The sequence below is a fragment of the Triticum urartu genome, chromosome 3A (assembly GCF_056163025.1).
Source record: "Triticum urartu cultivar PI428250 chromosome 3A, HENAU_Tu73, whole genome shotgun sequence".
Classification (NCBI taxonomy): Eukaryota; Viridiplantae; Streptophyta; class Magnoliopsida; order Poales; family Poaceae; genus Triticum; species Triticum urartu.
In genome coordinates, this window is record NC_141875.1 from 34,489,662 (window position 1) to 34,505,142 (window position 15,481).

Consider the following 15,481-nt stretch of genomic DNA (forward strand, 5'->3'; position numbering starts at 1 on the left):
TTTGGTTCTCTTGTGAAATCTGGATTCCTTTGCCAAGGCAATTGCACCAGTATTGTCACAAAAGATTTTCATTGGACCCGATGCACTAGGTATGACACCTAGATCGGATATGAACTCCTTCATCCAGACTCCTTCGTTTGCTGCTTCTGAAGCAGCTATGTACTCCGCTTCACATGTAGATCCCGCCACGACGCTTTGTTTAGAACTGCACCAACTGACAGCTCCACTGTTTAATGTAAACACGTATCCGGTTTGCGATTTAGAATCGTCCGGATCAGTGTCAAAGCTTGCATCAATGTAACCGTTTACGATGAGCTCTTTGTCACCTCCATATACGAGAAACATATCCTTAGTCCTTTTCAGGTACTTCAGGATGTTCTTGACCGCTGTCCAGTGATCCACTCCTGGATTACTTTGGTACCTCCCTGCTAAACATAGCATTGCATACATGATAGAGCCTATGGCTGAAGCATAGGGAACGTCTTTCATTTTCTCTCTATCTTCTGCAGTGGTCGGGCATTGAGTCTGACTCAACTTCACACCTTGTAACACAGGCAAGAACCCTTTCTTTGCTTGATCCATTTTGAACTTCTTCAAAATCTTGTCAAGGTATGTGCTTTGTGAAAGTCCAATTAAGCGTCTTGATCTATCTCTATAGATCTTTATGCCTAATATGTAAGCAGCTTCACCGAGGTCTTTCATTGAAAAACTCTTATTCAAGTATCCCTTTATGCTATCCAGAAATTCTATATCATTTCCAATCAGTAATATGTCATCCACATATAATATCAGAAATGCTACAGAGCTCCCACTCACTTTCTTTTAAATACAGGCTTCTCCGAAAGTCTGTATAAAACCAAATGCTTTGATCACACTATCAAAGCGTTTATTCCAACTCCGAGAGGCTTGCACCAGTCCATAAATGGATCGCTGGAGCTTGCACACTTTATTAGCTCCCTTTGGATCGAAAAACCTTTCGGTTGCATCATATACAGCTCTTCTTCCAGAAATCCATTCAGGAATGCAGTTTTGACATCCATATGCCAAATTTCATAATCATAAAATGCGGCAATTGCTAACATGATTCGGACAGACTTAAGCATCGCTACGGGGGAGAAGGTCTCATCGTAGTCAACCCCTTGAACTTGTCGAAAACCTTTTGCGACAAGTCGAGCTTTGTAGATAGTAATATTACCGTCAGCGTCAGTCTTCTTCTTGAAGATCCATTTATTCTCATTTGCTTGCCGATCATCGGGCAAGTCAACCAAAGTCCATACTTTGTTCTCATACATGGATCCCATCTCAGATTTCATGGATTCAAGCCATTTTGCGGAATCTGGGCTCACCATCGCTTCTTCATAGTTCGTAGGTTCATCATGATCTAGTAGCATGATTTCCAGAACAGGATTACCGTACCACTTTGGCGCGGATCTTACTCTGGTTGATCTACGAGGTTCAGTAGTATCTTGTTCTGAAGTTTCATGATCATTATCATTAGCTTCCTCACAAATTGGTGTAGGTGTCGCAGAAACAGGTTTCTGTGATGTACTACTTTCCAATAAGGGAGCAGGTACAGTTACCTCGTCAAGTTCTACTTTCCTCCCACTCACTTCTTTCGAGAGAAACTCCTTCTCTAGAAAGGATCCATTTTTAGCAACGAATATCTTGCCTTCGGATCTGTGATAGAAGGTGTACCCAACAGTCTCCTTTGGGTATCCTATGAAGACACATTTCTCCGATTTGGGTTCGAGCTTATCAGGTTGAAGCTTTTTCACATAAGCATCGCAGCCCCAAACTTTAAGAAACGACAACTTTGGTTTCTTGCCAAACCATAGTTCGTAAGGCGTCGTCTCAACGGATTTTGATGGTGCCCTATTTAACGTGAATGCAGCCGTCTCTAAAGCATAACCCCAAAACGATAGCGGTAAATCAGTAAGAGACATCATAGATCGCACCATATCTAGTAAAGTACGATTACGACGTTCGGACACACCATTACGCTGTGGTGTTCCGGGTGGCGTGAGTTGCGAAACTATTCCGCATTGTTTCAAATGTACACCAAACTCGTAACTCAAATATTCTCCTCCACGATCAGATCGTAGAAACTTTATTTTCTTGTTACGATGATTTTCAACTTCACTCTAAAATTCTTTGAACTTTTCAAATGTTTCAGACTAATGTTTCATTAAGTAAATATACCCATGTCTGCTTAAGTCATCTGTGAAGGTGAGAAAATAACGATATCCGCCACGAGCCTCAATATTCATCGGACCACATACATCTGTATGTATGATTTCCAACAAATCTGTTGCTCTCTCCATAGTACTGGAGAACGGTGTTTTAGTCATCTTGCCCATGAGGCACGGTTCGCAAGTACCAAGTGATTCATAATCAAGTGGTTCCAAAAGTCCATCAGTATGGAGTTTCTTCATGCGCTTTATACCGATATGACCTAAACGGCAGTGCCACAAATAAGTTGCACTATCATTATCAACTTTGCATCTTTTGGCTTGAACATTATGAATATGTGTGTTACTACTATCGAGATTCAACAAAAATAGACCACTCTTCAAAGGTGCATGACCATAAAAGATATTACTCATATAAATAGAACAACCATTATTCCCTGATTTAAATGAATAACCGTCTCGCATTAAACAAGATCCAGATATAATGTTCATGCTCAACGCTGGCACCAAATAACAATTATTTAGGTCTAATACTAATCCCGAAGGTAGATGTAGAGGTACCGTGCCGACCGCGATCACATCGACTTTGGAACCTTTTCCTACGCGCATCGTCACCTCGTCCTTTGCTAGTGTCGCTTAATCCGTAGTCCCTGTTTCGAGTTGCAAATATTAGCAACAGAACCAGTATCAAATACCCAGGTGCTACTGCGAGCTCTAGTAAGGTACACATCAATAACATGTATATCACATATACCTTTGTTCACCTTGCCATCCTTCTTATCCACCAAATACTTGGGGCAGTTCCGCTTCCAGTGACTAGTCTGCTTGCAGTAGAAGCACTCAGTTTCAGGCTTAGGTCCAGACTTGGGTTTCTTCTCTTGAGCAGCAACTTGCTTGCTGTTCTTCTTGAAGTTCCCCTTCTTCTTCCCTTTTCCCTTTTTCTTGAAACTAGTGGTCTTGTTGACCATCAACACTTGATGCTCCTTTTTGATTTCTACCTCCGCAGCTTTCAGCATTGCGAAGAGCTCGGGAATAGTCTTATTCATCCCTTGCATATTATAGTTCATCACGAAGCTCTTGTAGCTTGGTGGCAGTGATTGGAGAATTCTGTCAATGACGCAATCATCTGGAAGGTTAGCTCCCATCTGAATCAAGTGATTATTATACCCAGACATTTTGAGTATATGCTCATTGACAGAACAGTTCTCCTCCATCTTGCAGCTATAGAACTTATTGGAGACTTCATATCTCTCAATCCGGGCATTTTCTTGAAATATTAACTTCAACTCCTGGAACATCTCATATGCTCCATGACGTTCAAAACGTCGTTGAAGTCCCGATTCAAAGCCGTAAAGCATGGCACACTAAACTATCGAGTAGTCATTAGCTTTGCTCTGCCAGACGTTCATAACATCTGGTGTTGCTCCAGCAGCAGGCCTGGCACCCAGCGGTGCTTCCAGGACGTAATTCTTCTGTGCAGCAATGAGGATAATCCTCAAGTTACGGACCCAGTCCGTGTAAATGCTACCATCATCTTTCAACTTTGCTTTCTCAACGAACGCATTAAAATTCAACGGAACAACAGCACGGGCCATCTATCTACAATCAAACATACATAAGCAAGATACTATCAGGTACTAAGTTCATGATAAATTTAAATTCAATTAATCAAATTATTTAAGAACTCCCACTTAGATAGACATCCCTCTAATCCTCTAAGTAATCACGTGATCCAAATCAACTAAACCATAACTGATCATCACGTGAAATGGAGTAGTTTTCAATGGTGAACATCGCTATGTTGATCATATCTACTATATGATTCACGCTCGATCTTTCGATCTCAGTGTTCCCAGGCCATATCTGCATATGCTAGGATCGTCAAGTCTAACCAGAGTATTCTGCGTGTGCAAAACTGGCTTGCACCCGTTATAGATGGACGTAGAGCTTATCACACCCGATCATCACGTGGTGTCTGGGCACGACGAACTTTGGCAACGGTGCATACTCAGGGAGAACACTTTTATCTTGATAATTTAGTGAGAGATCATCTTATAATGCTACCGTCAATCAAAGCAAGATAATATGCATAAAAGATAAACATCACATGCAATCAATATAAGTGATATGATATGGCCATCATCATCTTGTGCCTGTGATCTCCATCTCCGAAGCACCGTCATGATCACCATCGTCACCGGCGCGACACCTTGATCTCCATCGTAGCATCGTTGTCGTCTCGCCAATCTTATGCTTCCACGACTATCGCTACCGCTTAGTGATAAAGTAAAGCATTACAGCGCGATTGCATTGCATACAATAAAGCGACAACCATATGGCTCCTGCCAGTTGCTGATAACTTGGTTACAAAACATGATCATCTCATACAATAAAATTTAGCATTATGTCTTGACCATATCACATCACAACATGCCCTGCAAAAACAAGTTAGACATCCTCTACTTTGTTGTTGCAAGTTTTACGTGGCTGCTACGGGCTTAAGCAAGAACCAATCTTACCTACGTATCAAAACCACAACGATAGTTTGTCAAGTTGGTGCTGTTTTAACCTTCGCAAGGACCAGGCGTAGCCACACTTGGTTCAACTAAAGTTGGAAAAACTGTCACCCGCAAGCCACCTATGTGCAAAGCACGTCGGGAGAACCGGTCTCGCGTAAGCGTACGCGTAATGTCGGTCCGGGACGCTTCGTCCAACAATACCGCCGAACCAAAGTATGACATGCTGGTAAGCAATATGACTTATATCGCCCACAACTCACTTGTGTTCTACTCGTGCATATAACATCAACACATAAAACCAGGCTCGGATGCCACTGTTGGGGAACATAATAATTTCAAAAAAATTCCTATGTACACACAAGATCATGGTGATGCATAGCAACGAGAGGGGAGAGTGTGATCTACGTACCCTTGTAGATGGACAATGGAAGCGTTTGGTTGATGTAGTCGTACATCTCCACGGCCCGACCGATCAAGCACCGAAACTACGACACCTCCGAGTTCTAGCACACGTTCAGCTCGATGACGATCCCCGAACTCCGATCCAGCAAAGTGTCGGTGAAGAGTTCAGCCAGCACGACGGCGTGGTGACGATCTTGATGTACTACTGTCGCAGGGCTTCGCCTAAGCACCGCTACAATATTATCGAGGAATATGGTGGAAGGGGGCGCCACACACGGCTAAGAATATGATCACGTGGATCAACTTTTGTCTCTAGGGGGGTCCATGCCTCCGTATATAAAGGTTCAAGAGGGGGAGGCCGGCTGGCCATCATAGGGCGCGCCAGGAGGAGTCCTACTCCCTCCGGGAGTAGGACTTCCCCCCCCCCCCAATCCTAGTTGGAATAGGATCACTGGTAGAAAAAGGGCCTATAGTCCCGGTTCATAAGGGCCTTTAGTCCCGGTTCCTGAACCGGGACTAAAGTGTCGGTACTAATGCCCTGACCCTTTAGTCCCGGTTCAATCCAGAACCGGGACTAAAGGGTGTTACCAACCGGGACTAAAGGAAATTTTATGATTTTTTTTGAAATTTTTTTTGAAATTTTTTTTGAAATTTTTTTATTTTCAAACTTCTGAATTATTTTAACCTCTAGTCTATAATCACCACCCCTCATCACTTCTCAATTTATCCTCTAATCACCCCTCATCATTCCAAATCATCTAACTTCCCGAACGGTCACCCATCCTCCCACTCCCCCAGCCCGAGCACGCTTAACTTCCGGGTTCTATTCTCCCTCGCTCCAAGTCTGCGTTTGTTGTTTTCCTGACAATAGTAAGATGTCAATCCTATTAACCTTCAGGAATTTTGCTTGAGCATGAAGTGACACATTTCACTGTTTGAGTTTGAAACTATTGTTTTAAAAAACAATAATTATTTAGTAACACTAATATTTCTTGAATAATTAGTTTGACCATTGTTTGACCACAGTTTGACCAGATTTGACCAAAATTGAAATAACTAAAATAATTATTTAGTAACACTAATATTCTAGAATAATTAGTTTGACCATTGTTTGACCACAGTTTGCCCACTGTTTGAATATTTTTCAATTTTTTCCACTCTAGATCTTAAAAGCCCCGTAACTTTTTTTCTAATAGGTTTTTGAGGATTTTGAAAATGTTTAACGGGGTTCCCCCGATTAAATTTGGATGTAACTTTTCGAGTAGATGATTTTTCATATAAAAAACTTTTTTATCCGAGTTAGTATGCAAAAGTTATGCCCATTTTTACAAATTTCAGAGAGATTTTGCAAATAAAGTCAAAATTGACATTTGCAAATTTCCCAACAACTAGACCACATATCACATGAGAAACTTATTTTCTTTTATTTTTTTGACATTTCCATTATTTTCTTTTATTTTTTTAAAAACTGAAAAGGCGATCCACAGGGGGGTGGGGGTAGAGTTTGAAAATGGGACCTTTAGTACCGGTTCGTGGCACGAACCGAGACTAAAGGTCTCAACCCCATTAGTCCCGGTTCGTGCCTCAAACCGGGACTAAAGGTCTAATCTTTAGTCCCGGTTTGAGGCACGAACCGGGACTAATGGGCATCACACCCTTTAGTCTCGGTTCGTGCCTCAAACCGGGACTAAAGGGCCCGAGTGAACCGGGACTAATGCCTTAGCCGCACGAACCGGGACCAATGCTCACATTAGTCCCGGTTCTAGACTGAACCGGGACTAATGGGCTGAGCCAGCCTGGACCATAGCCCTGTTTTCTACTAGTGGATTCGCGAGGTGGAAAAGAGAGAGAGAGAAGGAGGGGGGCGCCGGCCCCCTCTCTCCTTGTCCTATTCGGACTAGGGGGGAGGGGCGCGCGGCCCAGCCCTGGCCGCCTCTCCTCTGCTTCCACTAAGGCCCACTAAGGCCCATATAGCTCCCGGGGGGTTCAGGTAACCTCCCGGTACTCCGGTAAAATCCCGATTTCACCCGGAACACTTCCGATATCCAAAAATAGGCTTCCAATATATCAATCTTTATGTCTCGACCATTTCGAGACTCCTTGTCATGTCCGTGATCACATTCGGGACTCCGAACAAACTTCGGTACATCAAAATGCATAAACTCATAATATAACTGTCATCGTAACCTTAAGCGTGCGGACCCTACGGGTTCGAGAACAATGTAGACATGACCGAGACACGTCTCCGGTAAATAACCAATAGCAGGTCCTAGATGCCCATATTGGTTCCTACATATTCTACGAAGATCTTTTATCGGTCAGACCGCATAACAACATACGTTGTTCCCTTTGTCATCGGTATGATACTTGCCCGAGATTCGATCGTCGGTATCCAATACCTAGTTCAATCTCGTTACCGGCAAGTCTCTTTACTCATTCCATAATACATCACCCCGCAACTAACTCATTAGTTGCAATGCTTGCAAGGCTTAAGTGATGTGCATTACCGAGAGGGCCCAAAGATACCTCTCCGACGATCGGAGTGACAAATCCTAATCTCGAAATACGTCAACCCAACATGTACCTTTGGAGACACCTGTAGAGCACCTTTATAATCACCCAGTTACGTTGTGACGTTTGGTAGCACACAAAGTGTTCCTCCGGCACACGGGAGTTACATAATCTCATAGTCATAGGAACATGTATAAGTCATGAAGAAAGCAATCGCAACTTACTAAACGATCGGATGCTAAGCTAATGGAATGGGTCATGTGAATCAGATCATTCAACTAATGATGTGATCCCGTTAATCAAATGACAACTCCTTTGTCCATGGTTAGGAAACACAACCATATTTGATTAACGAGCTAGTCAAGTAGAGGCATACTAGTGACACTCTGTTTGTCTATGTATTCACACATGTATTATGTTTCCGGTTAATACAATTATAGCATGAATAATAAACTTTTATCATGATATAAGGAAATAAATAATAACTTTATTATTGCCTCTAGGGCATATTTCCTTCAAGCTCTATGTAGAGCATTGTAGACATAGAAATTTGCAAAATACATACGGATCTGAATTTGGCAGACCCATTGACTAAACTTCTCTCACAAGCAAAACATGATCACATCTTAGTACTCTTTGGGTGTTAATCACATGGTGATGTGAACTAACATTACTGACTCTAGTAAACCCTTGGAGTGTTGGTCACATGGCGATGTGAACTATGGGTGTTAATCGCATGGTGATGTGAACTATTGGTGTTAAATCACATGGCGATGTGAACTAGATTATTGACTCTAGTGCAAGTGGGAGAGTGAAGGAAATATGCCCTAGAGGCAATAATAAAGTTATTATTTATTTCCATATTTCATGATAAATGTTTATTATTCATGCTAGAATTGTATTAACAGGAAACTTAGTACATGTGTGAATACATAGACAAAACAAAGTGTCCCTAGTAAGCCTCTACTTGACTAGTTCGTTTATCAAAGATGGTTATGTTTCCTAACCATAGACATGTGTTGTCATTTGATGAACGGGATCACATCATTAGGAGAATGATGTGATGGACAAGACCCATTCGTTGGCTTAGCATTACGATCATTATAGTTTCGTTGCTACTGCTTTCTTCATGACTTATACGTGATCCTTGGACTATGATATTATGCAACTCCCGAATCCGGAGGAACACCTTGTGTGCTATAAAACGTCACAACGTGACTGCGTGATTATAAAGATGCTCTACAGGTGTCTCCTGTGTTTGTTGAGTTGGCACAGATCGAGATTAGATTTTTCACTCCGTGTATCGGAGAGGTTTCTCTGGGCCCTCTCGGTGATGCACATCACTATAAGCCTTGCAAGCATTGTGACTAATGAGTTAGTTGTGGGATGATGAATTACGGAATGAGTAAAGAGACTTGACGGTAACGAGGTTGAACTAGGTATTTAGATACCGACGATCGAATCTCGGGCAAGTAACATACCAATGACAAAGGGAACAATGTATGTTGTTATGTGGTTTGACCGATAAAGATCTTCGTAGAATATGTAGGAACCAATATGAGCATCCAGGTTCCGCTATTGGTTATTGACTGGAGATGAGTCTAGGTCCTGTCTACATAGTTCTCGAACCCGTAGGGTCCGTGTCGTGGTTTTGTCACGGCATATGTCCTAGAGAAAGGACTTGGTCGTGGAGCCATCGCAACGGGTTAGCTTGAAGGGTTTAAAGCGGACACAGGGACGCAAGAGAGTTTATACTAGTTCGGCCCCTTCGATGAAGGTAAAAGCCTACGTCTAGTTGTGATGGATTGATGGGGTTTCGATGACTAGGGAGCAAACAAGCTTCGCCTCAGTTTCGAGTTGTTGTCTGTCGTCCTGAACCGCCGCCAGGTCGTCCCCTTATATACACGGGTGACGCCCGTCGGTTCACAGAGTCCTAACACCGGTTCATATTCGCATCTGGGTTGTTCTCTCCTTATTCCTATCTTACAATACAAGTTTACATACAGATGCCGGTTTATGGCTACAAGTCTTAAACCGACTATGGGCCTCAGGCCCTCATCTATCTTTTTGGGCTTTAACACTCTTGAGTTACTGATGAAGTTAACCTGGCCCACATAGGCCGGTTTATGCCCAATAGTAATATTCCCAACATTAGGCCCCAGATTGATTTGAACGGGTTCATGTCAATCCTTAGCAAAATCTTCATCTTCAACATCTTCTCATAGTTGCTGAACCGCCATGATGTCATCCTCTCCAGTTGCTGTAAGCCGAGGTGACGTCATCTGTCATAAAGAAAATATCCATGATACCTCCTTTTTTAATAAACTCACAACAACCGAGGCGACAGCTCCACTTCCGAAATTTCCGGTTCCTGGATTCACGCGCCTGACTCATGTCTTTTTGCCTTATAAATAGGGCCGAAGGGTCATTTCTTTTATCCCCTTCGTGCCTTTCCTCTTCGTCTTCCTCGCGTCGCCAGTCTCAGAGCTCTGCCGCCGCCATCGTCTTCTACATCGACTTTGGCCGCTGCATCAACCTGAGCATACCAGAAAACTGCGGCGACCTTCCGCATCTTCCTCAGCTCTGGTAGGTCTTCTGCTCTTCTCAACATAGATATATTCTAGGGTTTCGTGTTCTTGCTGCGTTCATCACCTGTTCATGTTCATATGCTAGCTCCTGGATGCATCTGTGAACCCCTTCTCTGTGTAGTGATAACTTTTAGTATCCGCCTTTAGTTTCATGCCTAAAACCATAGATCTCACATATATTTCTGCACATTGATTCAATACTGTTCTGCTTTGAGCTTTTGAATATTTTCCTTCTTTTCTGAACTTGCTTCAGATCCATTGCTGTAGAGAAATCTTGTGAAATCTGTTTCTGTTTCACTGCTTAGATCCGGCGGTTTAACTTGGTGTAGAAAAAATTAACAAACCGGTATATACCATTAGACCCCTTGTTGAACCGCCAGATGTTGTTGCTTCATAAAACTCCGGTTTAACATTGTACATACTAGTGTACTTTAATCAATGCATTCTTGAACCGGAATCACCTATCTTGTAGATTTCATCATGGCCAAGCAAGTATAGGAGTGCAACTGGGTTCCTTCTCGCGTCACAGAGACTCAACTGAACAATTTAGTCCTGATCGGTGCTTTAGGCAGCAAAAACACCATCCATTGGAGGGTCCCTGGCAAAGAATGCCCTCCCACACGTCAAGAAGGAGAGGTCGTCGTTTTCACAGATCACTTAGCCCAGGGCTTTAAGCCGCCTGGTTCTAAATTTTACCGGGATGTTTTATCCAATTTTCAACTCCGCCCACAAGACACTGGCCCCAACTCTGTTACAAACATGTGTCACTTCCAAGTGCTCTGTGAGGTGTTCTTTCAAGAGGAGCCCACAGTTGAGTTGTTCAGAGACTGCTTCCATCTAAACCGCCGCACTGAGTTTACTGACGGTTCCAATACGGAATTGGGTGGTGTGGCGATTCAGAAAAGGAAAGAGGTCACATACCCTCACGCCAAACTGCACAGCCACCCCAAAGAGTGGAATCAAACATGGTTCTATTGCAAAGACACCTCCCCTGCTGATGAAAATCCTTTGCCTGGCTTTCGTCCGGAGCGGCTTAGCAATACACACCCCTTTCCGCAAAGGTTGACTGCCAAGGAGAGAAGCAAATACGCTCTTCAACTGTCCAAGCTCATAGCCTTCATGGCCAACGGTTTAACAGGGGTTGATCTCGCTCGATGTTGGATATCGTGGAGCATACTGCCCCTTAGTCAGCGCTCCGGTTTGATGTGCGAGTATACTGGCAGTGTTGATGACCCACTGCGACATGCTAACATCCAGCTCACCGACGAAGAAATCACAGAGGCTGTGAATAAAATGCTGAATGAACCGGAACACATATGTGCTCGAACTGGCCCGCTTCCCTTATGTGCCACCAACAAACCGCCAGCTGTAAGAGTTTGATTTTTCTTTTTATTGAACCTGTTATTGATATATCTGGTCATTGTTTAATATCAATGTCTGTTTAAACAGGGCAATGATCCGTTTTGGAGCAATAAGCTTCCACAGGAGAAGCCAGAAAAACAGACAAACCGGAAAGACCAACCCGGCCAAAGACTAAAGTCGTGAAACGGCCAGCTCATAAGAAGAAAACCACTGCATCTTCTGATCCGGCCGCTGATGATGATGTGGGTAATCCGGACCGTGAGGTAGAGCTTGACTCACTTGGCTTATTTTTCACACGCCTTATTGATGATGATATTTGTGAGGATGATGCCGAAACCAGCCATGCTGATGCTGCAGAGGTAATTACTCTCTCTTCCGATTCAAACCCTTTGCCTTCGCTAAAAATCCGTCAGGCAAACTGGAAGGTTAAATTTTCTCATCCTCTTGCTTACTTGGATCCCAAATTTCTTATGAAGACCCAACAGCACGAAGCTTGCCGCACAACCCGGCACAGCGGCCAGGTAGTTACCTCCACCGGTTTACCGAATAGTCCGGTTCGGAAACGCTGTTCAGAGGTCTCTAATTTGCTTGTCAGTGCTTTTCCTAAAGCGGGCTGTTTTCGTCAATCTCTTAATCCATCTGACTCCGATTATCAGGTTACTTCCCACTCATCCTCTGGCGAGTCATCGGCTACTCAGCTGCCACCGCTCAAAACGGTGCTTGGGTAAGTTATACTTATCATGATATTTCTGGTACATCACCTTGGAACATATGCTATATTTGACTTTGTTATTCCTTTTAGGGCCATGCCTAGGCCGAGCAAGAAGGCTTGCCTGGATAAAGCGGCCGAGGAGGACGCCGTCCTTGAACCGGGTAAAACACCAGATCTTGAAGCGGCTATTCATGAAGATATACCCAATGATCCACCACAGCAGGATGACGATTTTATTGCTGAAGAAAGGACTATTGACACCTCAGGCCCTGTCAACCAGCCCACAAGCCCTATCCGGATTGAGAAATCCACCAGTCCATCAAAGCCTACTAATAAGCCAACGGCCTCAGTGCAAACCAGCGATGCCAAGGATGACGAGGTTGTCATTACTGGCATTGGTCACACAAAGCCAGGCAATCCCGTTGCTTTATCCAGACACACTGCCAAGGAAGAATTTGCTGCCATTGGCAAGGGAAAATGGAATGCCGATCTAACAACTTATGCCGCTCTGAACGCCCAAGATCTCCATTCCGACTATCTGAACCAGCTATACACCAGCCGTGACTATGAAGCTGGTCTGGTTAATATGATGAAAGAGAAATATGAGGTAACTTCCATATGCTTATCTGCGTATGTACTTCAATCTGTCAACTCTCCTAGCCCCCAAGGGCCGATTTAGAATCTCCGTTCAAACCGGGACTTGTCAATGCAGACTTCAATGTTTTCTGAATTTGCTGATATAGCCCCCAAGGGCCGGTTCAACTTAGTGTAGTTAAACCAGGACTTTAGGTAATCAAGATTGTAGCAGCAGTATTAACTGAACAAATAGCCATTAGCCCCCAAGTGCCAAGTTGAATACTTGTATTGAACTTGGGACTTTTCTGAATAATTGAAGAGCAAATATGCATTAGCCCCCAACTACCAAGGGCATAACTTGTTATGTGGTTGGTACTTCAATTCGTGTACCGTTATCTGAATCGTATGACTGTCTATATGCAGGCTGAGCTGAACAAAAGGGAAAACCAAATCGCTGATCTGCAAGAAAATCTGAAGTGCCAACAAGCTGAAACCTCCAAAGCAAAAGAGGAATTAACTAGCGCTTTAAGCACCATGGAACAGCTTAAGGAGGGCTTCAAGAAGGAGCGGGCGGTTTGGGCCACTGAAAAATCCACTTTAACCAAACGAGCAGAAGATGCCGAGGCTGCACTGAAACCGGTGGTGGACGAACTGGCCAGCATAAAGCGGCAAGTGCATGCCATGACCGCTGCTATCTTTGGTAAACTGGTTTGATTTCTGGATTGATTCGGCCGTCTTATAGAGATGCTGGTTTGTTAACCCTTTGTAATATTTCAGGGACACGCATTGGTCACTTGGGGTCAGATGTGCGGAAGAAATTGAAAGCCCCCTACACATTGATCGAACAACTGTACACTGGTGCACAGTAGATCATCTCTACTGCATCCCACAACAATCCGGTGCCCACTTTGATTCAGGACACTCTGAAGAGACTATCGATGCTTCCTGCCCGGGTTGAAGAGCTGAAGAAATCTGCTGCTCGAACCGGTGCGATCAATGCCTTAATCCGGGCAAAAGCTTGGGTGCCGGATTTTGATCCTGTTGAAGCGGCTCAGGGCTATACCAGCTTGAAGGAAGACGGGTCAGAGTTTAGTGAAGCGGATCTGCGAGCAATAAACCGGGAGGTGCGTCCGCTAGCTTGTCAATTGGTTGAAGAAGCAAACTTGTCTCATTATCAAGCCCAATATGACAACCAAAACAAGCGAGTAGTTGCACCAATTCCTGAAGCGCAAAATCTTACCCTCCAATCCGTAAGCATACTTACGCTCCCGATATTGAACCATCATTGCTGATCCATGATGAAGCTGTCTTTCAAGCATTAATGGGAATCGACTGGACAACTGTTGATTTCCAGCCGCTGGGTAGAGAAGCTGAAGTTGAAGTGGCGCGGGATGACCCACAACCATCAGGCCAGGCTGGTGACCAAGCTTGACCCGGAAGCCGGTTTAAACTGCTTCTCCTTTGCGAAAAAACAATGATCTTATTTTGGGCACCGTGTTGCCTTGTAATAGGCTAGCCGATACTCTTGATTTTGATATGCCTTCGTGCATAATTACTGCAACTTGTTCTTCCTTTGGGTGATGAACTTTCCAAAGTATTTTCTGCAATACAAAAAATCTTAAAGTGCCACCGCGGTTGTACCGTCAGGCGGAGTGTGATGTCTGCATATGTGAAATCAAAATATCTGAAATTTAAGCATATGATCAAATCTTTGGGATACATAATACCTGCCATCGTTGGGCATGAAGTTGGCTTGGCCAATCTTGAAGCGGAGGTTTATAAACCCACACTGTTGGAGGAGATAGCAGCTCCTGTATATATATAATGCCGGTTTACCATGTAAACTGTGCCGGGTTATAATAAAACACTGTGTTACTCCGTAATAGGATGTTAATAAAAAATCAAACCGGGCAAATAGTCTCCGGATTAAAAATGGACCGTGTTCCGTTAATTGATAGTTTGAACCGGTTTAAAACTTTGTCGGTTTTAAAAAAAGCAACAAAAAGAAAGAAATATCTATCAAAGAAAATTGTGAAGCAAAGGCAATGATAAAACCGTTTGCAAAAAGAGGCTTATTTGAGCCGATTAGATGGCGTTACCATGGTCGGACACGACCAAGCTCCCGATGGGTGTAGCTATGGTTCAAGTCAGCCAGGTCCCCAAATGAAACCGTGGCATTGTGCCGATCAAAAGGCATGGCAATGGTTCGGCTTCGACCAAGCCCCCAAGTGATTCTGTGGCCTTAGGCCGATCAAGAGGCGTGACTGGTTCAGACGTGACCAAGTCCCCAAGTGATCTGGTGGCTCTCACCTATCAAGAGGTGTTGCATTGGTTCGGACATGACCAAGCCCCCAAGTGATATAACATGATGCTTTGAAAAGCTAACTCAAGGGGTAAACCGGAGGCCGCTTTAGAACAACTCCGTGTAACCACACATGATGTAAAAGAACAGATACCCCGCTTTAGCTGAGGTTCCGGTTTATTATATTAATCATAATATATACATCATCGTAATATGTACATAAGTAGAGCCAATGGCTCAGGTATAGTAAGGTCGAAGATGAGCTATGTTCCACGGCCTGTTGGTCTCCTCCTCTGATGTACGTGAGTCTTTATGCTCTC